Genomic DNA, 25,884 nt, shown 5'->3' with positions numbered 1-25,884 from the left:
AATCCTAATCTGTCTTTGAATCTGACAAATAACAAACAGCCTTTCTCCTCAAAGATAAAGTGAAGGGGGTAGCAGAACAGGATAGCAAAGAAATCCCATTTCACTGGAGCCTGATATTGACAATAAAAATTTAAAAAAAAGAGTAATGAGATCCTACTGTATATAGCACAGGGAACTATATCTAGTCACTTATGATGGAACATGATGGAGGATGATGTGACAAAAAGAATGTATATGTGTATGTGTGTGTGTGTGTGTGTGTGTGTGACTGGGTCACTTTCCTGTATAGTAGAAATTGACAGGACATTGTAGTCCAACTATAATGAAAAAAAATAAAAATCATTAAAAAACAATAATAAGAACAAAACAAAAGAAAAAGAGTATAATAGAGTACCGAGTTAAAAGAGAAAATATTAGATGAAAAGTTGATGTTAAATTTTCCAAGGGAAAAACCTCAAAGGATGTAGATAGAGAAGGAATGTCAAACAGCAAAATATTTTGCTCACTTTTTAGCCAAATAATTCATTTACATTGTAATTAAACAGAAGAATATTTTATATCTTTCTCATGTTATAGAAATATATTTTATAATGGGAATCAGCATATCTTTGTATGTTAACAGAGTGTATGTTTCAGTTTATGTTGAAGAAAACAATTATTTTACAGATAAGTTTGCTAATCTGCAAACTTCCATACCACACCTGGCTGAGTGCAGAGAAAATCTGTGACTTTGAAACCACAGAGGGAGGAAGGTGAGCACCGGAGAACACTCTCTGTGATGAATGCTTTTTCTTTCATGCTTTTTCATCTGCTGCTTCGTTCTGCTCTTCTTGTTCTTAAAATGGCAGCATCTGAATATAGATTTTGGCCCTAGAGGAAATACACAGATAACACATTATGAAATTTCTTGAAATTAATGTGGCTTTAACCCATCTGTGCTAACACACATGAACAACAACAGGTGACTTGTTACCTATTTAATGCTTTTAGGCCTTATATATCTTTTCTTAACATTAAACAAGTTTTCTCAGCTATTTTACAATTGGGAAACAATATTACATTAGATACTGACTATGTATGTTTTCCACACATTGTCTTCAATGTTTTATTCATTGTTGATAACTCATTATACTGAATCCATTTCTTATCAGTCGTTTACATAAGCTAAAAAGAGATTGGAATATGGAATTTGTTTCTATTGTGAAGTGTACTAATAATGTTCTGTTAACTTGAAAAAGTACATACCTCTTTAAATACGTAATTTTATTATCAGAAAATGAATCATGGATATTGGGGATTAAGGTTCAGTTTTCCCTTATCTACTATATTGAGTGAGAAATAATAATTCAAGCACGTGAAGTGAAAATATATATTATTCATTGCTTATAAACATGTTTGGTTACTTATTCTGGGGATTATTTTATCTCCAGGGTGATGAAATAGTTTTCCTTTAAATATGCTTCCATTTCTAATGGAGGAGGAATATTTTTGCATTGCCCTCCTGGCTTTAGTTCTGATGTAAATAGTAGGGAAATATTACCTGGAGAAGCTAATGTTTGGAAAACATATTTTAAAGATTGATTTTCAAAAGGGGAAGGGAGTATTGTTAAAAAATATAGGAGGTCCTATGCTCAGCGGCAATGAACCCAACTAGTATCCATGAGGATGTGATTTCGATCCCTGGCCTCGCTAAGTAGGTTAATGATCCAACATTGCTGTGAGTTGTGGTGTAGGTTGCCGATGCAGCTTGGATCCCACATTGCTGTGGCTGTGATATAGGCCAGCAGCTGTAGCTCTGATTTGATATATATATGTATATATCCTTATGTCCCTTGAGGGACTGCTTTTAACCAGTAGAATATAGCAGCAGTCAATTGTTACTACTATTACTAGGTTACAAAAGATTGTGACTTCAGTGTTGCTAGAGGAATCTCTCTTTTGCCTTCTTGGTTTGAATGCTTTGATGTAATAAGCTGTCATTCTGGAGAACATTTTGTGGCAAGAATCTGAGGTTGTTCTCTGGCCAACAGATTGCAAGGAAGTGAGGCCCAGGAACCCCTGAGGAACTGTGTCCTGCCAACAACTATGTGAACTTGGAAGAGAATCTTTCCCCAGTCAAAACATAAGATGACTACAGACCAGAAACATTTTGACTGTAGTCCGTGAAATACCCTGGTATTAAAGATCCAAGTAAGCTGTGCCTGAAGTTCTGACCCACAAAAATTTTTGTTTTAAACTATTAAGTTTGGGGGTAGTTTGTTAGGTAATAATAGATAATTAATACACTGAAATAAGAATCTTTCTTTATTTTGCCTGTAAGGTATATGAGATAACAGAATACTTCACTAGAGTTTGTATAAGATCATTTTTTAATCTATAATTAATGGAGAGATAAATATGAATGTTTGTGATACTTAAATAATGCAGTTCCATGCTTAGCCTGTGCTGTTTATATGCACCTGCTCATATTGTAATTTGCATAATTTTAGAATCTGTCATTATATATGACAATTGAAGTGTGCATATTATTTTAGAATAATTCCATTTTTTCTGAGTTTAGTAGAGATTGTTTAACAGTGCATAATATTTCAGGAAATAGCTATTATAAATCTTGTATTTTATAAACAGTCTTAATTTCAAAATTCAGACCATATGGTTTAAGAAAGAATTAGTATGGATAAATGGCTAGCTTCCAAAATAAACTGAAGATCAATTAATTTTAAGGTAACATCACTTCTTATATTTAGGAATGTTATTGCTTAATTCTAAGGTGATTCATGCATATTCTGAACACAAATTTGAAGGTTTGAAACCATTGTCTTGATGTGTGATGAATTCAGACATGTGTATGCTACTTTGCTGAAACAGACAAAACAGCATATGTAGCAATGGTATTTAAAATGCACAGCTTATGTTTGACTCTTTGTGACAACCAGGTGACAATGATAGATTCAAATGCAATCCTGACTTGGAACGTCAATTGGGGAAATGGCAAAGGCCTTTCCAATATTGTACATTATTCTGTGACTGCCAGTAACAAAAGCTTTCACTCCCAGTAATTTTGCATGATTACAGTTTAAACAAAAGATAGTTGATGAGGGTGAAGCCTTGTAGTTAGGAAGCTAAGAAAGATCTCTCACTAGATGCATGACTTGAGCATGATCCCAGCAGTTTCTGTGGCTCTGAAACATGTATGCTTAACAAATTGCAGATTTAGGACACATTTTGTTATGTATTTAAATGACAGCAGTAGTATTTTTTGAGTTGTTAATATCTAAGTTGTTAGCATTCACATAACAGATTATTTTCTATGAAGGACATTTGTACATATCTTGATTATCAGTTACATCAGTTACTGTCTATGACCAATGAATCATTTTCTATTTATTGCAAGATTAGCTACTTCTTAAGAGTTTCTTAGAATATAGTGTCAATACTGTACTCTGTTAGCTTTAGGCTTTTAGGGGAAAATGCACAGCTCAAATTTATGTGTCAAACAAGTAGGAATCCCTTATTATTGAATTTGTAAAGTACTTTATGATAACTTTAAAATGTAGTACATTTCTGATTCCCTGCTGCTGTCGTATGATAAACTGCTTGCTGACACGAGTTAAAAATACCAAGCATTCTCCAAATAATTATACTGTAAGTCCATAACCATCTGACACTTCTACCATTGTTTTTTGAGCCTGACCTTCAAACAAGAAAACTTTAAGGATTAGTGAAAACCCAGTAGTTTCCTTGGATTCATAAAATTTAAAGTCAAGAGCTTCCTTAAATTTTATGAAGTTCAAGCCCTGCATTGCATTTTCCTAAAAAAACAAGATCTCAGAAAAGTTCAATGATTTCTTTGAGGTCAGTAAATTGGAAATTGCAATAATGTTATAAAAAGTCAAGGTCCATTAATAGGCCAAAATATCTTCTTGAAAGACAGAGTTAACCTCATAAATAATAGCCCTTCTACCCTCTATGAATATTCAGTAACAGTCAAAAAAATAGAAACCACTCTAGATATTTCAAGCAGAGAGGAGTTTAATGCAGGATAATGATTATAAAATATTAGAAGGTGCTAGAAGGGCCACTGATGAAGTTGTTGCCAAACATAGAAAGGAACTGGCTTCTCCTTTCTTTCCTTGTTCTCAAACTCACTTGAGCTGCCCTTTGGTGAAACCTGAAGACAGATGACAAGAGAATATGGGAACTGTAGTTTGCAAGCTTCACAGCAAGAGCTACAAAGGGAATTATATAAAAGTTGATTGCAGGTGTTCTCCTGTGGTGCAGCAAGTTAAGGATCTTGGTCACTGTTAGGCCCCTACCCCCAATTAAAAAAAAAAAAAGTTGATTGCAGAGCTGACAGTCAACAGAAAGAGTTGATGTAGTTGGAAATAAGTACTTCTGTTGCTGCAAATGTAATGCATGTTTCACGTTATCTGTTCTAAGTATTGCCAAGGAAATATAAATATTTTTATGATTTCACTCAGGAATCAAATCTGGAAAGGAAAAGGAGATTAGGGTTCATTTTCAGTTCATATTTAAATCAATAAATTCTATTTATAGCCAAATGAAGCCTACATAAATATTCCTTCTACCTGTGAATGCCACCAAATCCCACCCCTTATATACAGTGACAAATGTACAGAGTAGAGAGAGATGGAGAGTATTCTCTGTTCTACCAGGATTTGGTTGTGCCCTCCTGTAGAGTTTCCTTTTGGCTGTGTTCTAACCTTAAAGGAGGTTCTAGATCTTCTTTAGATTTCTACCAAATAGCAATCTACTCAACAAGGAATCAAATCAGCAATAGTGTTTTCAGCAAAAATAAACTGAGATGTTAAGGAGCGGTCCTCTTCAAAATTTAAACTAGACATTTCTTTTAAGCTATTCTTAATAGCTCACAGGTCTTCCCCTTTTGCATACAGCCTCTAATATCCCTTTCCTGTCTCTTCAGGGTAATTCAATCTTACTTCAAATCTTTAAAGTGTACTCACCAGGAAACACAGAGGCCCTTCAGGTCCAGCTCTTTCAGGTTTATGTTGAAGTTCAAATTCAATAGGAAGAAGAGTCCAAGAAGTAGATTTTTATGCAGGAAGTTTATTGTAGAATACTTTGGGGACTAAAATTTATAGGAGAGTAAAAGAAGCAGTGTAAGAAGAAGTAGAAGGTAGCCTTAGATACAGTTATAACAGAGGCTTCAGTTTGTTTCCAGAGGAGCTCTGGACCCAGTGCAGTCCTTCCTGAATTAGTGTAAAAGAGCTCAGCCTTCATACCTATAACTTAGACTAGTCACTGGATGTGACTGCCCCCCTGAGAGTGGTGTGACTTTGGATGGAATGGGGAAGCATTTTTCCAGCCAAGGGCAATCACCAGGAGGTAGGAGGTACTCAGCTGTGAGTCATCAGCCATTAATGCTGTCATCATCTGGGGGCATGCGTGCTTTTGTCTGAGAGAGGAGTTCTGGGCAGGCACCACTGTGTCCACTGCTAGAGGAGTGGTTGATTCTCCTGTATGTTGATTAAAAAATAGGATGTTTAAACCATATTGTTCCAACTTTCAGGGAGTGAATGATTTTACTTCTTGCAAAATCTAACATCCTAAGATGATGCTAGTGAGAAAACTTAAAACAACATTTGCTTATGCCCCTGTCCAGACTTTCTACCTCCTGGTCCTCTTCTCTTACTCCTTATTTTACAGACCTGGGCATAAGCCATCATTGAGCTATCCCATTGGAGATTGACTTAAATACTGAGTAAATTCTTTGTGGCACCTTCTCTACGCTATCCTAGCCAGATGGGAGCTCTTCTGTGTCAGTGAAGGCATCCGGGTTTTTCTTGGAAATTCAAGAATAAATAACTCCTGACAGCTGGGGTTGGCAGTATTAGAATGCAGGGGTGCCTGGGTGAGCCAGAAGAATGCACAGACTAGTTTTCTTCCACAGATCCTCTAAATAAGAAATAGACCTCATCCCTATGCCCCGACCCCAAAAGAAAGATGAAGCCTTGTCGCCAGAGTGCACTGCATCCAGAATCTTTGGCTTCTGTAAGGGAGGGAAAAGGTCCATCTGCTGCCTCCCTGCACCCCTTGCTCGTGTGGCCAGGATGATTCAGAAAACAGCACCTCTCCTCTTAGGTCTGTATGCACTAGACAATGAGGATACAGATTTTCCAACAGTGAACTCTAAGATGCTTATCTCAGTGTAGAAAAGAAAAAAAAAATTTGTAGCGTGATGGGTGTTCCTTTGATTGATTTTTTTTTTTTTGAGTCTTTCAAATACTTCTGAGAACTATTTTTATGGACTTAGTGGTAGGTGTAGCTCTTGGATATTATTTGGGACAAAGTTATTCACACTAAAAGAGAGTTAGTGATCTTTGACTTTGAATGACCCCAGGCTTGCTTGCCTTCTAATCAGAGGTGGGAAAGCTGACTGCCCTGAGCGTATAGGATCTTACTTGTTGGGAGGACAGCCTCAGTAGCCCTGTGATGTGAAATGATACATCCAATCAAAACTTTCCTGCCCGGTTATTCTAAGAGTAGCCAATGCTGCCTTCTATATATGGATATATAGAATATCTCTGCAAATACTAAAAATCTGAGGGTTCACTTCTGTGGATGAATCTAGGTTTCTTCAGAAAGATCCTATTATGCATCAATTTCGAAGAGACTTTTGCAGTCTGCCCTGATTTTTCACGTTCTATTCATCATATTGTAAAAAAGTTTCTCATGACTTAACATGTATGTACAAGTCTTTTCTCCTTAATGCTGATGTCTGGTAAGAAACTTGACATACAAGCCCTTTAACTGTCCTCATTAGTGAAAACACATTTAAGTGCTGTTAGCTGCAGTGACAGACACATTTGTGAGTTGAAGAACATAGATAATCCTAGTGGTGACCCTGAAAACCATGTATCAGATGCCATTGCTTCTCTCTTAGAGGCCTGACACCTCTGTCATGCAGCAGCATATTCTCACCACAACTTAGTCTTTCTGCTCTTTGGCACGTTTCTTTTTTGCTTTTTGATAAAGCATATAGTTTCACCCATTGGTTGCACAATCTTAAGAGCTGACCACACAATTCTATTTTAGCAAATGAAGAGAACATAGGTCCTAGTATCAAGCAAAATATTAGCTGCCTTTTGAGGGGAATGAGTCTTTCAGAGCAGAGCCAAAGGCCAGTTTCTAGCCTGTGACTTCATGGGAGCTTTTGGATTCTTCCAAGTTAGCTTACAAAATGCTCTGCAAAATGTATCTTAAACAGTGCATTCCTCTGACATCTAAATCATCACTATGTCAATTCAGAGGCCTTTCCATAAACTTTCTTATGACATTGAAATCAAGCATAAAAGACCATTGTTCAATCCAGGCTCCCATTTCAAAGTTTAACAGGCATACTAAGAGGTTAGTTATAGTGACCTAAAAGCAAATGCCACTAACTGCTGTATCTTAGGTTGTAAATTTTTGTTGTCATATTAATAAATAGCATAGATATGACTGTCTTCTATTTTTGCCCTATTTCAATTCTGAAGTACAACCCTAAATGCTTGAATAACTCCAAATGCAAATTTCTACTCAAGCTAGTTATTAAGCTACACAATTTTTCCTGAAGTATATTGTAGGGGAAACTTAGAAAACTTGCATTGAGAAACTCATAAAATTTCATTCCTAAATACACACACATTCAAAATTATACTGCCTTCTAAAAATTACATCAGCAGTTTCTAATATCTTATAAAATCTTCACCCAAGTATATCTAATTCCAAGAGATGGGATAGGGTGGATTGTTGTAGTGGTAACAAGGAAAAGTAAAGTTGTCTTGATAATATTACATCAAAAATAAGCAACAGTATGGAGTTCCTGTTGTGGATCAGTGGGTTAAGAACCCGACTAGTATCCACGAGGATGTGGGTTCCATCTCTGGTCTTTCTCAGTATGTTAAAGATAGGGCATTGCCGTGAGCCATAGTGTAGGTAGCAGATGCAAATTCAATCCAAGTTCCTATGGCTGTGCTGTAGGCCTGCAGTTGTAGCTCCAATTCAACCCCATCAACCCCTAGCACTTTCATATGCTGCAAGTGTGGTCCTAAAAAGCAAAGCCAAATAAAATAAAATAAAATAAAATAAGCAGCAATAGACATTGGATGAATAGACATTTCCTAGTATAGAGAAGGAAAAGATCCTTTAGCAATAAAGAGTTTTTTTAAACTTTAAGACATTGCAGACTAAAGATTAAAAACTTTTAATATGTGTATGTAGTAAGGAAGGACTAAAATTAGAGAAGTTTGGACCAGTTGTCACATGTGACTAAAAAGAGGCAACATGAGGAGAACAAAAAGCAGAAGCATTTCAAACCAGAAACCACTCTCATAACCACATTCAGATAAGCATTTTGCAGTTTATTACATAAAATTATGTCTTTAATAACTACATAGTTCTTACATAGACCTCGTTCTCATTTTGTAAGTGAGAGCTCTCGGCTTACTTTTATAGTTTAACAGAAATGTGGATTAGTATTTAAACTAGATGAATTCCACATGACTATTGGATTCAAGATTTGAGGATCTAAAGTGAAAAGGTGGCATAATATAGGGAAATATTCCTGAACTTATTGATAAGTATGAGTGTACTACATGCTATACAAACAACAAGAGAATGTTTCTCACTCTTAGGGCACTTTCTTCTACTTCCCCCTTCCTCTTATGTTCTATTAGCTTATTCAGAATAATGTTGTGCATGATTCAAGCATAATTTGTGATCTGGTGTCTATGAGCACATCAGTTTTATAAGCAGAAAATTTTATGAGAGAAAGAGTCTCTAAGAAATATATGCATATACATACAAATGTTATATGTATACAATTAATATATAATACATATAGCAAGAAATAATGAAATAGCCAGCAGAGTCGAATAGTTAGTCGCTCCAAAAAATTTTAGCAAATAGAATTACTCAGATTTAAGTCATTTGGCTGCTGAAATAGATTTCATGCATTTGCTAATGTTAAAATTTGAGACCTTTGTTTTTCTACATTGACATACCATAACCCTAATTACCCATACTTTAAACAAAAAGATAAAAGACACAGGATATATGTTCAAAAGAGTGTCATTAACAGAAGAGAAATACAGGGAGTAGTGACCATGACTTTGACTTATTTTTAGGTATTATAATTCATTTGCCCAATTCTGTAAAAATTATAAGTTTGTACCCGTGAGAATTTGAATGTATTTAACCTTTGGGGAAGCAGAAAAAAATTAATGTTTTATTTTTACAAGGTTACCTATCAAAATGGGATTTTCTTTTTTTTTTAATATGGACATTTTTTAGTTTTATTTTTAAGAAGGTAGTATATGGGAGTTCCTGTCGTGGCGCAGTGGTTAACGAATCCGACTAGGAACCATGAGGTTGCGGGTTCGGTCCCTGCCCTTGCTCAGTGGGTTAACGATCCGGCGTTGCAGTGAGCTGTGGTGTAGGTTGCGGATGTGGCTCGGATCCCGCGGTGCTGTGGCTCTGGCTAGGCCTGTGGCTACAGCTCTGATTCAACCCCTAGCCTGGGAACCTCCATATGCCACGGGTGCGGCCCAAAGAAATAGCAAAAAGACAAAAAAAAAAAAAAAGAAGGTAGTATAGTATACATGATTCACAATTGTAAACACAATGACTTTAAAATTTGATATCTTTTATATTTTGCATCTCTTTGCTTCTCAGTTTATGTTTCTCTTGAATGCAGCTCTAGTTTGACCAATATGTATCTAAATGTTGTTCTTTAAAACTGTTTTTGGCAGTATTTCATCACATTGCCTATTGTGTCATCTCTGTGTTCCAATTTGAAAATGTAAAATTTGAAAAGTTGTTCATGATGTCAGATGACTAAATTTCGTAATGAAATGGAGTATGTGTGTATAATATATGGGTTATATGTGTATACATGTGCATGTAACCTCTGTATCTATATCCATATATTTTATCCTAAGAAATTCATTAACTTATAGATAATGTCTGCATATGAGGAAATGGGGTCTCATCTATGAGCATATATTTTCATATTCTTCTTTCTTATAGGAATCTTTGGTTCTAACTATCTTGTTTTGTCCTTCCTTGACTCTTGACAGCTGACAAAATATTTCTTTCCTGCCATCACAGAGATTTTTCTAAAACACAGAGGTACCATGTGTCCCCTTTATGTCCCAGTTCCTATGGTATGGACTTTTAAACTTTGTAGTGTGTCCATAAAGCAAGGAATCTGCAGTTTTCATAAGATCAGCATTAATCCTCCCTTGTCAAGTAACAGCGTTTCAATTTTCCTCTGTGATTTGCCCCTTCAGGCTGTCTTGAGACACATATCCCATGAGATGTTAAACCAAATTTATTTTGTTCCCACAAAGGAGGGAATCTGTAGTTTTCATCAAACCAACATTAATTCCCACTTGCCTGGCAAAGGCAAGTTGATTTTTCTTCTGTGATTGCTCCTCCCACAATGCATGCAGCCTACTTGGTGTCACTTAGTTTGGCCACGTGACACACACTAGTGAAGCCATTCTCTACTATCTAGAAATTCAGATTTTAAGAGAAGTGAATGGAAAAGAGTTAAAGCAATTGAATCCAGACTCCCAGTGCTATTTGGTTCTGGTTACCTCTGACCTCTCATTAAACCCTTTTACCTTATCCTAGCTCTTTTCTGAGAATTAGGTCCTCAGCTTTTACCTTGATTCTGAGAGAAATAGCATATGGTTCCAGTTACTTTTGTTGTTACTATTTTTGCTCAAGTAAGAGGGTCAGTTGCTGTTGTTTGTAATTAAAGGGTGCCCGTTAATTCAGGGTTCATGATGGGCACTTTGCTTACATAGGCTCTTTTTCTTACCAGTCCACATAGGCTCCTCTTGATGCCTTTTTATTGGCTAATCCTTTGCCTGGAATGTCTTTCCTGCATCATTCTTCTTTATGTGCCTAGGGAATTCTTATCTTTTCCTCTCGGGGTTATTTCCCTTGAGCAGCCTTCCCTATAGCACTACCTCCTTCTCATGTTATAATAGGTACCTCTTGCCTATATTCAAACCGTGAGCAAATTGTGCATACTTTAATCATAGCAGTGATACTGTAGGTAATTGGTTATTTCCCTATCAGCCTCCTCCACCAGAAACAGTTGCCCCAGGAGAGGGTCAGTCCCCAAATCTTTGTGCCTTCAGGACTCACTGTAAAATCCCCTTATGACAAATATAATAAAATGTTTGTTGAATAATTATGAGAGTGAGCTCTTACTTATTAAAAAATAAAGCACAGAGAGTTCTGAATATTGTAATTAGTGTGTATCAGAGAGCACTTTTTCTCTAAATCTTGGAGTTGTCCTTCACATGCCAATAAAAGTTTAACATTGCCATGTCAGTGCAAATCAAAGGACATTGGCAGTTAATACTGTGTTTGAAAATAGTAAATTAATCTATCTGTCATAGTTAAAGGGATTAGCATTACTGTTCAAACTGTGGTACCTTTGCAAGAGAAAGAGGGGCTGTTGTGCCAAGACAACTGGTATAAACTGGATTGTTCTTGCTAAACTAGGATACGAGGTCATCTTAGTTACAATTAACTGACTACAGGTGAAAGACCTAGCAAGGTCAATGTTTCTATGGTTCTTGATTTGTTATAGCATGCCCTGAAGCAGGAGTATTTTTTTACCCAGCATCTTAAGGCATTGAACGAAAGATATATGTAATGGGCAATTTCTTTAAGTGTAATTTTATTTTTTTTTTAAGTTCAGCATCTGTCTGGGTGGTTTGAAAGACAGGAGTCAGCCCTACTCCCCACCATCTTTTCTTCAGGCCAAGCCTACTGATGAAAGTCATTTTAATGCTGTTTGTTATAGAGACCTCAGTTTATTTCAAAGACAATAGAATATTAGTTTGTAGTATCTCTATGTGCAGATCATTTTAATTCCTTGGATATACAGAAAAATCTTTGGTGTTGGACAGGTATGTTTTAATTTCAGTTGGCTTGCAACCCTACTTTTAGTGAGCTGAATAAAGATTTATCCTGAAATTCAGCACTGCTCAATCTGTTATTAATACACAGCTGAGGGGTCCTCGGGGTGCACAGAGCCATGAGCTCATACTTCCAAGTGCTTAACTAAAAATGCTTTAAGCGTTCTTTGCCCTCTAGTCTCCTCTGTCTCCATAGTCTACATTCCTGTCCCAGTTTTTGAATGAAGTCCATGAAAAAATAGACATTTGACATTGATTTTATCCTTTGTCCAAATTCAGTGCTTGAAGAAAGATGTCTGAGAGTATTCTGATGAACTGTCCTTTGACATTTAAAATCTACTAGACACTGTACTATCCCCAAGAGGAGCTCAGCCATTGGGGCTAAAATCTAATTTGGCTGTCACAAAATATAGGATAAATTTGGAGGTTAAAAATAAAATAAAATAAAGATCTTTAACTCTCTGGCTAGCAATAGTGTTGTTTCCAAATAGTAATCATTCTTTTCAAGCATATGCAATAGGGCCCTGGAGAAAATCTGTATAATCTTTGAAAGAAGTAAATGGTACTAGTTCAATAATACCAGGAGGAAATAGGGTTGGATAACAGAATCAGTTTATGTGTCTTTGGAAAGCCAATGGAGGATAAAAACAAGAGCATAAAGACTAGTAAATATAAAGTCTCCATTCTTCCAGGGACATTGGAGAAGCTGAAAAGCCTCATGAATGTCCCTGGTGGAGAGGAACCTAGACTGACACTGTCATCTACATGGTATGTTGCTCCTAGGTACTGGAAGCAAAAAAAAAAAAGACAGAACAACCATGGGACAGGACCAGAAATGGTATAAAGAAAAAAATAGTGGCTCTGGTAGGAAAATGCTCTGAAGACTCAGCACATTCTGTGCAGGCCTGGGAAACCCCGGAGATTGAAAATCAAGATAAGTACCTCCTGGAATTTCACACACAAGGCTGAGAAAAGTTATATTGCTGTCATTGTTATTGTGAGTGACTAGGTGTTGAACTAATAAAACTTCCCAAGAATTCTGTGACTACCTCCTTTGATTTTGATATATGTGATATTGATATTTTGATATTGATCTTGTTAATTAGGTTTTGTAGTTTATTGCCAAGATGCCAGATTTTACAAATAATATAGGAAATATATTTGAAAGTTATTTGATGTCAAGTTGCTTTCGTACATTTATTTTTATTTAATTTTGTTGAAGTATAGTTGATTTACAGTACGAGTTTCAGGTGTAGAGCATAGTGACTCACTGTTTTTATAGATTGTCTTTCATTTAGAAATATTACAAAATAATGGTAGATTGCTTCTTTTTTAATGAAAACTTTCCCAGAGTTAAGTATCTCCAATAAGTTCAAAATTCTGTGAAACCTTAATTTATTAAAATTTTTAGAATGTTCTTAATAGAAGATACTAAAGAGAAAGGACCATTTGTACTGCCATCTGCCTTTGCTACAATGAGCAGTAATACACTTCAAAGCACATCAGAAGCTCTCCATAAGTATTAGATAAAATGAGCATAATTAAATGAAATAAGTTGGAACAATGTTTCAGTTTAACAAGAAGGTTATTTATACATTTAAACTGTATGCAATAGTCTATACACTTTGGTAAGTATTTCAGACTCAAATGTAAGCAAGATATTTCCTAATTAAGCTGTTTTTTCACTATCTATAAGGGAAGGTAGATTTAAGAATGAATAGGAGTTCTTGGGACTTCCCTTGTGGCACAGTGGGTTAAGGATCTGGCATTGTCACTGCATCACTGTAGTGGCTCAAGTGCTGCTCTGGAATGGGTTTGATCCCTGGCCTTGAAACTTTCACATGTCGTGGATATAGCCAAAAAAAGAGAGAAATGAATAAATAATAATACTGTTCCAAATGCAGTAAACATTATGTCTAAGACAGAGCACTTGTATTGAGGCAGTCTGTGTTAGGGAAAGATGGGGCTAGAAATAGCTTTATAAAGTAAGCATTATGAAGAAAGACCAACTTTACACAATCAAGAATAGGGTGAGGGCATTTTGGATGGAAGGAAGAATTTGTTCAGAAATAAATGAGCAAAGTGGCAATATGAGTTCCTGGAAATCCAAATAAGTTAGCATTGTGATGAGTCTAAATTATCCTCAAGATGAAAAAAGGAGCAGTTCATGAAGAATCTCTTATGTTATGATATGGAACTTGACTTGGGACCATTCACAATGGAAAGCTATTAAAATGTGGACATTTGACAGCAAGGCAGGCCTTTTTATCTTTTAATCTCTGTGGTTTAAACAGTGTAGCATATAGATGGGCTATAGATTATTTATTTATTTATTTATTTATTTATTTATTTATTTTTAGTGGCTGAAGAAATGGCTTAGGTGGCTAGATCAGGCATTTTTAATTAAACATCCTCTTCTCAAATGTTCTAGAAATAATTAAGTATTAATTAATTCCTTGCCCTGATCTGTGATTTATGTGTTTACTTTTCTATTCAAGGGAGTTACTTTATACATTTGTTTAACAATTCTATGCCAGATATGCTCTTTTGGACAGTTTCTCTCTATGTTGCATCTCTGTGCTTTGAACTGCTTTGTAATTTCACTGAAGATAAAAGCCTATAAACAACGTTAGAGTTACTCTGTCCAGAGTTTGTGAAACCATCATGAGATTCAAAAAGAGGATGAGGAAAGGACACAAAAGTTACAATAAAAGGATTAGAAAACCAAGTCTAGTTAAAAAAAATGTTAAGTACTTTGAACAGACAGGAGCAACTTCAGATAACTTGGAAATGCATTGCTGGGGAATCAGAAGTGTTATTCAGACAGTATGAAAAAGTGGCTGTGCTAAAGCTCTGGCAGTTATTTTCTTTACTTTTACAAGGATTTACTTGGATTCTCTTTTGTACTAACATTAGAATATCACATTAAAAACATTAGTCACACTTTATGGAGGCATTTATGGATAAAATATAGAGAAATTATTCTAATTTATGTAGACATTTATAGCAAAAAACAAAAAAAAGCACTCAGTTACTAAAGAAGCACAAGGCAGAGCTGCATAACTTAAATTTGCATTATAATTTTCAATAAACATGAATTTTTGCATAGGAATAGACTTTGAATCAGTAGCAATTATATATTACTTTTGCATATTTGTATGAGCAATAGCATAATAAACTTAGATCTTAAAATTTCTATGAATAATAACTCAAGTTTGTGTACTATAGCAGAATAGTAATAATCATATCAGTGACAACAAAAAATAGAATTTGAGATTTAGCAATAAACTTACTACAATGAGCTTCCTTCATTTAGGAAATATACTTCTGATATTCAGTGAGTCCCATTGTTGTCAAAGCACTAAATATTTGAAAAAGTGATTCCATTATCCTTACTACCTTACATAAATCCACAGATTTGTGTATATGATAGTTAGTAGGATGTATAGTCATAAGGGAAAGAAACTTTATCTTAGATATTGTCTTGTTATAGCTTTTTCTCTTATTTTCTTCCTGCGGTAGTAGTTTTGTTGGCTTACATTTCAGGTCCATTTGTGTATCTGATGGACATAATACTTCCCCTTAGAAAAATGTTAATAAGCACTTTGCTTAAAATGTAAGAGAGATTACAGAAACATCTGAAGCCTATCCAGAGATCCCAGATCAAAAAATTTTTAATTATAATTTTTTCTTTGTGGATTAGAATCCGCCCATCAGCTTATTTCTCTCTTCTCAATCGATCTTCAAATACCTCATCTAGAACAGTCTTGTTTTACAGTCATATTGTGGGTGTGTTTCTTGAAGTGGGATTTGGAATTGTTGTATGTCCAATCTTGATGTTTCACCTCATATTTCATAGAATCCTCTGAGGCCAAACTGTGTTTTGAAGATGACATGAGTTTAAAACTTCTACACAGTCAATATGGACAACTCTGAGCATTAAAGACTCCAGGAGGACCCAGTTAGAGGAGGGCTATCATAATCTGTGAGATTTACTTCCAGGAGCTTGGTCATATTCTTATAGTAAACATCAGAGAAAAATCTCTTAATGCTTCTAGTAAGAGGAGAAGAAAGGAAGAATTTTGAAATATACGAATGCACTCTGTTGTTCTTAACAAGGACCGTCCTCAGGAGAACCTAGCTAACCAGATCCCAACCTTCTGGGGTATCATTAGTGGTTCTACGAGAAGAGAAATGCCCAGATTCAGTCAGTTCTAGCCATCCTCTCCCACTCAGGGTGGTGGCAGCTGGGGGTATGGAAAAAAAAAAAAACCTGAGAAATATGTGAGGTTCATAGTCTAGTAACACAGGCTCACTAAAAGACTGGAGCATTATAATGTGAGATAAAAGAATATATCATGTATGTGTGTCTGGGTTACCTTGCTGGCAGCAGAAAATTGACAGAACACCGTAAATCAGCTATAATGGGAAAAATAAAAATCATTATAAAAAAATTAAAAAATAAAAATAAAAGACTGAAACCTCATCATAGGTCCATAGAAAGCTTCTCCTCCCTCTCCACCTAAACAATACATTAATAAAGGCCTATTTATAATAGTTTCTTTTACTCAGTACCTCACATTTGGTTACGGAGAGAAATTAGAACATAAGTCAAAAGGCAAAAAATACAATTTGAAGAGACAAAACTAGAATAAGAACAAGACACAGGGTATTGAAAGTATTGGACTGAGAATTTGAAACAATTGTGGCTAATATGTGGAAGGCTCTGATAGATAAATATGGGTGGGCAATATAAGTAAAGAGATGGAAATCTAAGAAACAACCAAAAAGATATGCTAGAGATCAAAAAATGCTGTTACAGAAATGAAGACTGTCTTTGATGGGCTTATTAGTAGACTGGACATGGTTGCTAAAAGAGTATCTGCACTAGAGGATTTATCAATAGAAACCTACAAAGTTGAAAAACCAAGAGAACAAAGACTGAATAAAACAAAAACTGAGTATCTACAGACTTTGGGACAGTGTGGCAAATGGATTTTGCAGAGGTGTTTGAGTTAAAGATCTTCAGATGGGCCTGGATTTTCTGGGTGGACCCAACGAGAGAGGCAGGAGAGTGAGAGTGAGAGAAGGAGATGTGAAGATTGAAGCAGAGGTGGTGTATGTGTGTGTCAATGTGCATAGCAGGGGAGGGCAGGGAGAGGGAGAAGAATGGGAAGATGCTACAGTACTGGCCTTGAAGATGGAGAAAGGGACCCCTAATGTACTAACCAAGAACTATAAGTGGCTGCTGGAAACTGAAAAAGGCAGGGAAATGGATTCTTCCTTCAAAGCTTCCAGAAGGAGCCTTCCTTGCAACAACCTTGACTTTCGCCCTCTGAGACTGATTTTGGACTCCAGAAGAGAATAAATTTTTGTTGCTTAGATCACGAGGTGTGTGGTAATATTTTGCAGTAGCAACAGAACACTAACACACACTCTCAACATGTCATAATTTGACCAGAGGCAGGGAACGGGGGCAGTAAATATATATGCATGTATATCCTAATTACAAGATATTGTAAAAAATGAATCAAAATAAACAATAAGCAAGTTTGTGGCAGTGTAAAGTAGTATAAAACTAATTGCCTACAAGATGAAGAACAATTTCAAGGAAGGAACAGCATTTGAATTTATTCTTAAAGAGTGTCTAGATAATGATAAATATGTGGTAAGGCATTCTGGGTAAATGAGGTAGCTTAATTAAAGGATGAGCTCATAAAATCAGGTTTCTTATTTTAATATTTATTTTTATCAAACTATCCTCTGTCCATAGTTTAAAATGACAATAATGAGAAAGAATGTTCTGTTGACCTACTCTTCCCCACCACAGCATCCTGCTTCTTGGAGTTAGTCACTTCTGTCATTTTGTTTTTCTTTCAATACTTACCTCAGTAATTTTAAATAATTTATTTATACTTTTAATTTATATTCTCCAAGTATAAAGTTATATCTTCATAAAAAGGAAAATAAAGTTTAAGCTTTCTTACATACATCCTTCCCCCTGCAATACTTTCTCTGTAATTAGAATTTTAAAAAAATCAAGTCACTTAGTGTTTACATTGTATAACTTTGTACCTACTATTTATAGCTGAATCACTGTATTCCAGTTATATGCCTCATCTTTTTTGGAAGTTATTTCATTTTCCCTAGACCTGATAGCTGACGTTTTATTCAGCCTCAAATATTCTGATTGAACTAAAATACTATAAATTTCCCTCTTAAAGGTAAAACATCAGTTCTTTTTTTCCCTCCTAGGAGACATCCTCCCTGAAGTCCTCTGACTTTCCCTTCCAGTGTGGACTGGCTGATCTTTTCATGTAGTACCTTTGTGACATTTTATTTTTATTAGACCAAGTAGGGCATCTTTGAGAATGAGTGATGTACTATTAAAATTATGTCAGTACAAGTCTAAACCAAGACTGCCTGGACAAGCTAGATTCTCTGCTTTGCCTTTCAATATCCTGTTTCCAGTATATTTCTTTTCCTCTTCCTTTTCCTTGATCTTTTCATTTTTTTTAAATTTGTTCTTTTTTCCAGTGTTGTCTCTGAGAACAGTGCATGAGGAAGTGCCCCGTACTTCACATAGTGGTTTCCCTCAGTACTGTGTTTGAGGTAGGGCATCATTTTTGATCAAGTTATGAAGACATTCCTTTATACTTTCTAAATTTTAGAGTTGATGGTAGGAGGTTTGAGTCATTTGGTTGTCCCAGTCTTTGTATTAATCTGTTTTCTCTTTCACAAAGATGCCTCTAATAGTGTTAAATATCATTGTATATGAACTATATTTATCCCCTCTAGAGATTTTAAGGATTTTCTACTTATATATAGTACACACACACACACACACACACACACACACAATGATGTAGTTTGGTATTGGCTTTTTAAACAATAATTATGCAAGGTTTAAGGTGGGTCCTTACCGTAATAAATACTGGATTACTTATTACACCCTTCACATAATTTTTAGTAAATTACCATATCTTATTTATTTTTGACTTATCTATTTTTGATATGTTGTCATATACCAACATTTTACTTCTGACTCTTTGCTATTATCACCTTTCCAAGTTTTTTTTTTTTTAATTATGGATTTGCACATTTTTTTTACTTACTTGCTATCATGGTTGAAGTGAGGAATAGGGATTGGCAATTTTATTGAAGCCGCCCTTTTAAAGAAAAATTTTGTTTTTTAAAAAATTATAGAAGTTATCTCATAGCCTAGTGGGTTAAGGATCTGGTCACTGCTATAGTGCAGGTTCGATCCCTGGCCCAGGAAGTTTTGCACACCACTGATGCAGCCAATTTTTTTTTAAAAAATTAAGTATAGTTGATTTACAATGTTCCTTCAATAAAAATCAAAAATTATATTTGAGACACCATATAGACAAATTAAATTAGGAAAGATTTAGAGCCATGAAATTGTTTTACTAATGCAGGAACAAGGTGATAAGATCCTGTGATGGCAAATAGTGATGAAGAATTGATTTAGAAATTGTTTCACTGTAGCTGACAGTAAGGGTGTGAAGCTAATATTAGCTCCAAAGTAGGAGGAAGAATAATGTTAGATGTCGATAAAGTGATAATGACCTTTCAAATCTCCTACTCTCTCTCTTTCTTCTACCTTCCCTTACTAATTAAGAAGACAATTCTATAATGTATAAGCATAACTTTTTTTTATATTTTGAGAAAATATGGGACAAGTAGGTGACTATCTTTTACTTACTAATAAGATAAATATACTGTAAGCAATTCCAGAAGAGTTTTTATATATCCTTCTTCTCTGTTCTGCCTTTTGTGTGTGTGTGTGTGTGTGTGTGTGTGTGTGTGTGTGTCTTTTTGCCATTTCTAGAGCCACTTCTGCGGCATATGGAGGTTTCCAGGCTAGGGATCTAATCAGAGCTATAACCACCGGCCTACGCCAGAGCCACAGCAATGTGGGATCTGAGCCGTGTCTGCAGCCTATACCACAGCTCATGGCAACGCTGGATCCTTAACCCACTGAGCAAGGCCAGGGATCAAACCAGCAACCTCATGGTTCCTACTCAGATTCGTTAACCACTGAGCCACAACGGGAACTCCTCTGTTCTCTTCAGTTAAAGAAACTTCTTAAAAATTAAATATTTGAGGGCAAAAATTAAAAGATATCTCTTAAGTGAAGTCAGTTGGCCCATTTAGAATTTTTTTATAGGGATGTCAGTTTCCTTCTATTATCCAGGTGTTCTTGGCTAATAACGACCAGAGATCAGCATCCACTCATCCCACAGCTTGCTCTCTCTCCCTATTCCTCCTTGTCATCTGCTCTTTCCTCTTCATTTCTTTGTCTTATTAGCAGATTTTCTTTTTAAAATATTACAAACAGGTAGAATCATAAAGAGAGTAGAAGTAAAATGCATTTGTTTATTTAGGGAAGTTGTGATGAAATTTATTGTTAAAAAAAAGACATTCAGACATTAGTTCTCATTCTGCAAACTCTTTGATGAAGAAACTGTGGCCATCTAGTTGCTTCCTGAATTCAACTTGTTTTGACAGGTTGGTTGCATTTGCTAAAACTCCCTTTCCTTAAATTCCTGGGTTAGAATTGGGCACAATTATAAATTGCACAACTTTAGGAGACAAAAGTGATGCACTAGCCATACATCTCTAATGGTCTTTCAGGTAGCACAATAAGAGAGAAACCGAAGTGTCTAGCAGGTCAGAGCTTGTCTTTGCTTTCCTCTGTTCTTCCTCAGGTCTTCCTCCTGACTGCTGTCTTTGCTGACTAGCAGCCACTTCAGTCCCACCACTACACACTTCACTGTGGGACCACAGAGGCAGTAGCCATGCAGATGCAGCATTTTTCATGTACTTCTTCACCAGCTGTCCTTTAATGGTCCCAGATTTCCCTTCAGGGTCCTCTCATTCATGGGCTTCAGGAGGGCTGAATTTAGTTTATCTCTGATTGTCTAACTTCTCCTCTAGACCTTTACTTACTCATCTCCTCTCACAGTGTGAGTTCTAATTTCTATTATAAATCCTTATTTTAAAGCAATCAAAATGGTTCTGCTTCTCTTATATTATCCTGAATGATACTTTCAGCCAAGTCCATTCTTTCCTTCATTTATATTATTAAAGTTTTAGCTGTGCGTGCAGTTGTCTGCTGGAGACTCTATTTCTTCACAGCCTTAATTGCAACTAGGTCCTGCAGGTAAATGTTGTTATGGGCAAAGATGTATGCAATTTCTCTTATTTCCTTAAAAGAAAATTGATCTCCACATTCTCTTCCTTTTGCCCAGTGAGATGGAATATGATATATGGTGACCCAACTGTAACATGTAAATGAGGGTGAGAGAACAGACCCAGATCACTGAATAATCTCTGGAGCCAAGCTATGCTGCCAGCCTGGATCTCACACCTCTGGCATGTTATATGAACACAAGAAAAAATCTATCCTATTTAAATTGGCTTACCAGATTCCCTTAGCTAAAGAAACAAAGCAGTGTTATTAAGGGCATTATCACTTAATTCTAGGGATATTCATGGAGCCCTTTAGATATTCTTCTACTGCTACTTTTCCTCCCCTGACCTCTACTCTAGGAGTGCATGGGCACACAAGTGTGGGCACACACACACATGCACAAACACACAGGTACACACATAAACTTACAATTAAGCCCATACGTGTACCACGCATAAGAAGGACAAGGTTGCACACCCAGGCAGAGGTAATACCAGAAGCAGGTGGGCATGGAACAGACATACAGCCTTCTGATTCCTAATAAATTATTTTAAGCAAAAACTGTTAAATTTCTCCAAGAATATTCATCCTGCAAAGTTTCCTTGATCATTCTAGAGCTAGCTTAATAGTGAGGTCAAAGTACTTTTTAAAACAGTGTGCTTTCAATAAAAATGCATTTATTCCTTTGTTTCTGTAATTGTTATACACAGTCTCATTGTTCACTTGTATTTGGTGTAAAGTTTAGAAGAGCCACCTGTTTGCAAGGAAGAAAGAATGTCAACTCAAATTTGGGTTAAGGCCAAGTTTTACAAATGACAAAACTGGCAGCAAATTTAGCAGCAGAAAGTACATCCTAGAGCAGAGGAGAAGTGTCACATCTATCTTTAGTGTGAACACCAAGTGGCTGTGCAGTCTCAAAACATAAAGAGTCGGGTAGTATGGGAAACCAGAAGTTATATAAATATCTGGCAACACATAGTTATATGAGTTGCAGAAATACGCACAAAATCTATATTTTTACAAATCATAGCAAAAGCTTCAGGAGTCATGAACTGTGCCTCTTGGTGGTAGGAAAGCCATGTGTATATAAAATTGATGCTTGTAAAGAGGCAAGAATAAGATAAAATGTTGAAGCAACTCCACAAAGCATGTGACACAATATACTTCAGATTAAATAGACTTGAAACAGTAGAATGCACCAAGTGATTAAAATAATTGAAGTGAGCAATTGAGATGTAAAGACAAAGGTGAATGCTCTTCCTGAAAGCAGCGTAGCATTCACTCAGTCAAGGATGCAGAGCAGTCTGTCCCAAGAGAGAAGGAGCTTCATGCCAAGTCTTTGCCCAGGGCTGCCTAGCAACCAGCTCTTCTAGCGAGGGCAGTGCCTAAGTTAATCTCTTTGGTAAGCATTTGTAGCTATTAATTTAATTAGCAAATGCAGCGTAGCATGAATGATCCTGGTGCAATAGCAAAATATTAATGAAGATTTTGAAATTCTAACCTTGAATAGGCACATTAGAGACTGTTCCCTAGTCATAGTGTGTCAGGAGAAACTCAAAAAAAAAAAAACAGAAAACTTTCTCCTCCATAATCAGGTTCTATGGGGTTTCAGAAAGAAAGTATAATTTAATTTTTCTTCTTTTTATTGCACAAAAACTTATTGTCTGGCTTTGAAAGTGGAGATTGAATGAGGTTTTTCTAATTCTAAAATTTTTTGACTCCCAAATACCAACCTCCCCCTCCCAGTATCCTAGTTTTAATCATACTGTTTCTTAGAAGACCTGCAGTTTTACCAACATAACTGTCTTCAAGGCAAACTGTATCAGATACCTTTCAAAGACGATTAATGCTCCTCTTGTTAGCTGGCTAGAAGGGGTGACTGTTCGGTGATAACAAGAAATGTTTTATGGCTTTGACTCTGAGGCTGAGTATTCTGTCCCCGCAAGGCTCCTGCCCAGACCTCTCCATTTCAATTTCATAAAAGACAGTTATGTTTCAGATGTTTCAGAAAGTCAAGTTCCACCAAAAGCAGATTACCTAGCATTTTATGTACCTTCTAACAACTTTTTCCTCTGGCAAAATGCTTTAATGAGGTACTGAATCTTGACCTTGATAAAAACATTGTATGATAAAGCTGAAATGTTGTCCTAAGCTTTAACGAAGATACACTGGAAAAAACTTAAAACCTCCAAAATTCTTCTTTTGCTTCTCTTTTTTTCTCTTCTAATTGAAAACTGGAACTCAACAATATTCTAGTTTCTTCAAAGAAAAGCAGTAATATGCTCATTTTTTTCTCTGGCTACTACTGTGAGAATGATGCATTTTATAAGAGAATCTGAAGTTCAAAATTAGTTCTGTAGGGTACTTGTGAACTGATTATGAACAAGGTCAAGGATGTTAACTGCCTGGAGAAAAACTTAAGTCAAAAGCAAAGGAAAAACAATGATTACAGTAGCAGAGATGATTATTTCAAATCATTAAGTCATTGTCTTACATCTGAAAATGTAACTTTTCAGTGGACAGGAAGGAAATATGTATGTGTGTGTGTGTCCGTGTCCTAATATCTAACTCTATGCATAGGTTTAAATAGGATATGCAATTATAAGACTAGAGCTTTTTAATTGGAACTAACTCACCTGGCCTTAATTCTTTACTTAGAAATAGTGTATTTAAAAAAGAAAGAAAAGACGAAGAGCAAACAACTCAGTCTTCCTCAAGCACCAGTTTGGCCAAATGAACAATCAAATCAACTAATTTTTTGAAATTATGGATCCAAAATAAAATTCTTATCTAGGGATGTAATTGAACATTTAATGCATTACTCTTCAAAATGGGCTTTTGTTGTTGTTGTTGTTTTTGGTTTTAAGGCCCCATGGCATATGGAAGTTCCCAGGCTAGGGGTCCATTTGGAGCTACAGCTGCCAGCCTGCACCACAGCCACAGCAACATCAGATCCAAGCCATATCTGTGACCTACACCACAGCTCACGGCAATGCTGGATCCTTAACCCATTGAGCAAGGCCAGAGATTGAACCTGCAACCCATGGTTCCTAGTCAAATTTGTTTTCCCTGCGCCATGAGGGGAACTCCCAAAGTGTGTTTTTAAGACCAGTAGCATCAGTATCACCTGGGAATATTTGAAATGCTTATTATTGGACCCTTCCTTTTACCTAAGGGATTAGAAACTCTGGAGATGGGATTTTGTAATCTATGTTTTAAGAAGCTTTCTAGGTAATTCTGATGCACACTAGTTGAAGAAGCAGTGCTTTTGTCTGTCATGTGGTACATACCACACATCTCTTCACTAAAATTTTCTTTTCCCAATATATTATAAACTATTATAAAGCATTGTTAGTTTAGATAGGTTGCATTTTTTAAAGAATGATTTTTATTTTTTCTGTTATAGCTAGTTTACAGTGTTCTGTCAATTTTCTGCTGTACAGCAAGGTGACCCAGTCACACATACATATATACATTCTTTTTTCTCACATTATCATGCTCCCAGAAATAAACCCAGATACCTAGGTTGCATTTTAAATAATCATTTTTAAGAAGCCCTGTTTTTATTTTATTTTTCTGTTACTGGGATTTTTTTAAATTAACAATGTTCCCACATATTCACAAGATACTAGAAAAAGTATTTTTTAAAAGGACAGAAAAAAAATGACACTCAAAGTTAACCCACAAATAGAATTTGGTTAAAAAATGTTCTAGATGCATCTCTATCTGTATATAAATTTATACATCTATAATCATGATCCATTGTATTTAGAGGTGAGAAGCTTTTATTAATATTTTTGACAAAGCATTAATTATATATATTTTAGTGAACTTTTTAAAGGTTATATGTTAACTAAGGAAATGCTCAAATCCCTGCAGATACAATAATGAACTTTCACTTTTTTGTCTGAAATTTTATGATTGTTACAGGGCCTTTGGACTTGGCCTGCACTCATGTACCTCCTTATGTTAGGACCTGATCTGAAGGATCAACCTCTGTCTGGAAAGTGCCACTCTCATTGTTAAGAACAGACACACAAACTGAGCCATATTTAAAAGTTTTTGCTCAGACCTGGTATATGTCATATCTGATCCTGTTCCACTGACCAAAGGGAGTCACAGGGCCATGGCTGACCATGAAGCCAGGCAAGACTCTCCCTGATGGAAAAGTGCTGAAAGATACAGGGCAGGGAGCCTAGATTGTAAGACCTCAAAAGAAGGGAGTTGTTTCTCAGCGACAACTGCCAGGGACTGCTATAGATATTTGTCTGCTTTCTGTTTTTTCCAGCAAAACTAAGGCCACTATCGTATGTGTTTTCTGCATTTCAGCTATTATACAAATCTTTGAAGTTGTTTCTTCACCACTTAGTTTTCCTTCCCTTAAGATTGCCACTCAAGCTGCTTCTTTTTCCTCTTCTTCACCATCAAATCACTGCTGTCTTTTTAGAGAACTTCCCTGTCCATGTCGAATCCTTCAGCTACATGCTTTTGCTCTTTACTTTCATTATTTCGCTATTACAGTAGTCAATAGTGCCTATATTCAATAGTGATTATTGATTTAATGTTTTACTCCAAAAGTAGTTTCAGAGTTCCATGAAGACAGAGACTGGGCTGAGTTTTTTCCCTTCATTGAATTTCTAAACAGGGTATAGGATACAGTAGTAAACCATACATATTTGCTGAAAGACTGATATTTCTGTTTTT

At 35.9% G+C, this 25,884-nt stretch overlaps 1 long non-coding RNA gene across 1 annotated transcript; it reads right to left on the bottom strand.

The window, feature by feature from the left end:
- Positions 1–696: 696 nt before the first annotated feature.
- LOC125138155 (uncharacterized) lies at positions 697–5,288 on the bottom strand. The gene is made up of 2 exons (XR_007137587.1): positions 4,986–5,288; positions 697–870 (listed from the first exon to the last, which is right to left on the bottom strand). It is a non-coding gene; the product is annotated as an uncharacterized LOC125138155 (long non-coding RNA).
- Positions 5,289–25,884: the final 20,596 nt, after the last annotated feature.

Source organism: Phacochoerus africanus, chromosome 10 (genome assembly GCF_016906955.1).
Source record: "Phacochoerus africanus isolate WHEZ1 chromosome 10, ROS_Pafr_v1, whole genome shotgun sequence".
Lineage (NCBI taxonomy): Eukaryota > Metazoa > Chordata > Mammalia > Artiodactyla > Suidae > Phacochoerus > Phacochoerus africanus.
This window is presented reverse-complemented; position numbering and strand designations above follow the sequence as displayed.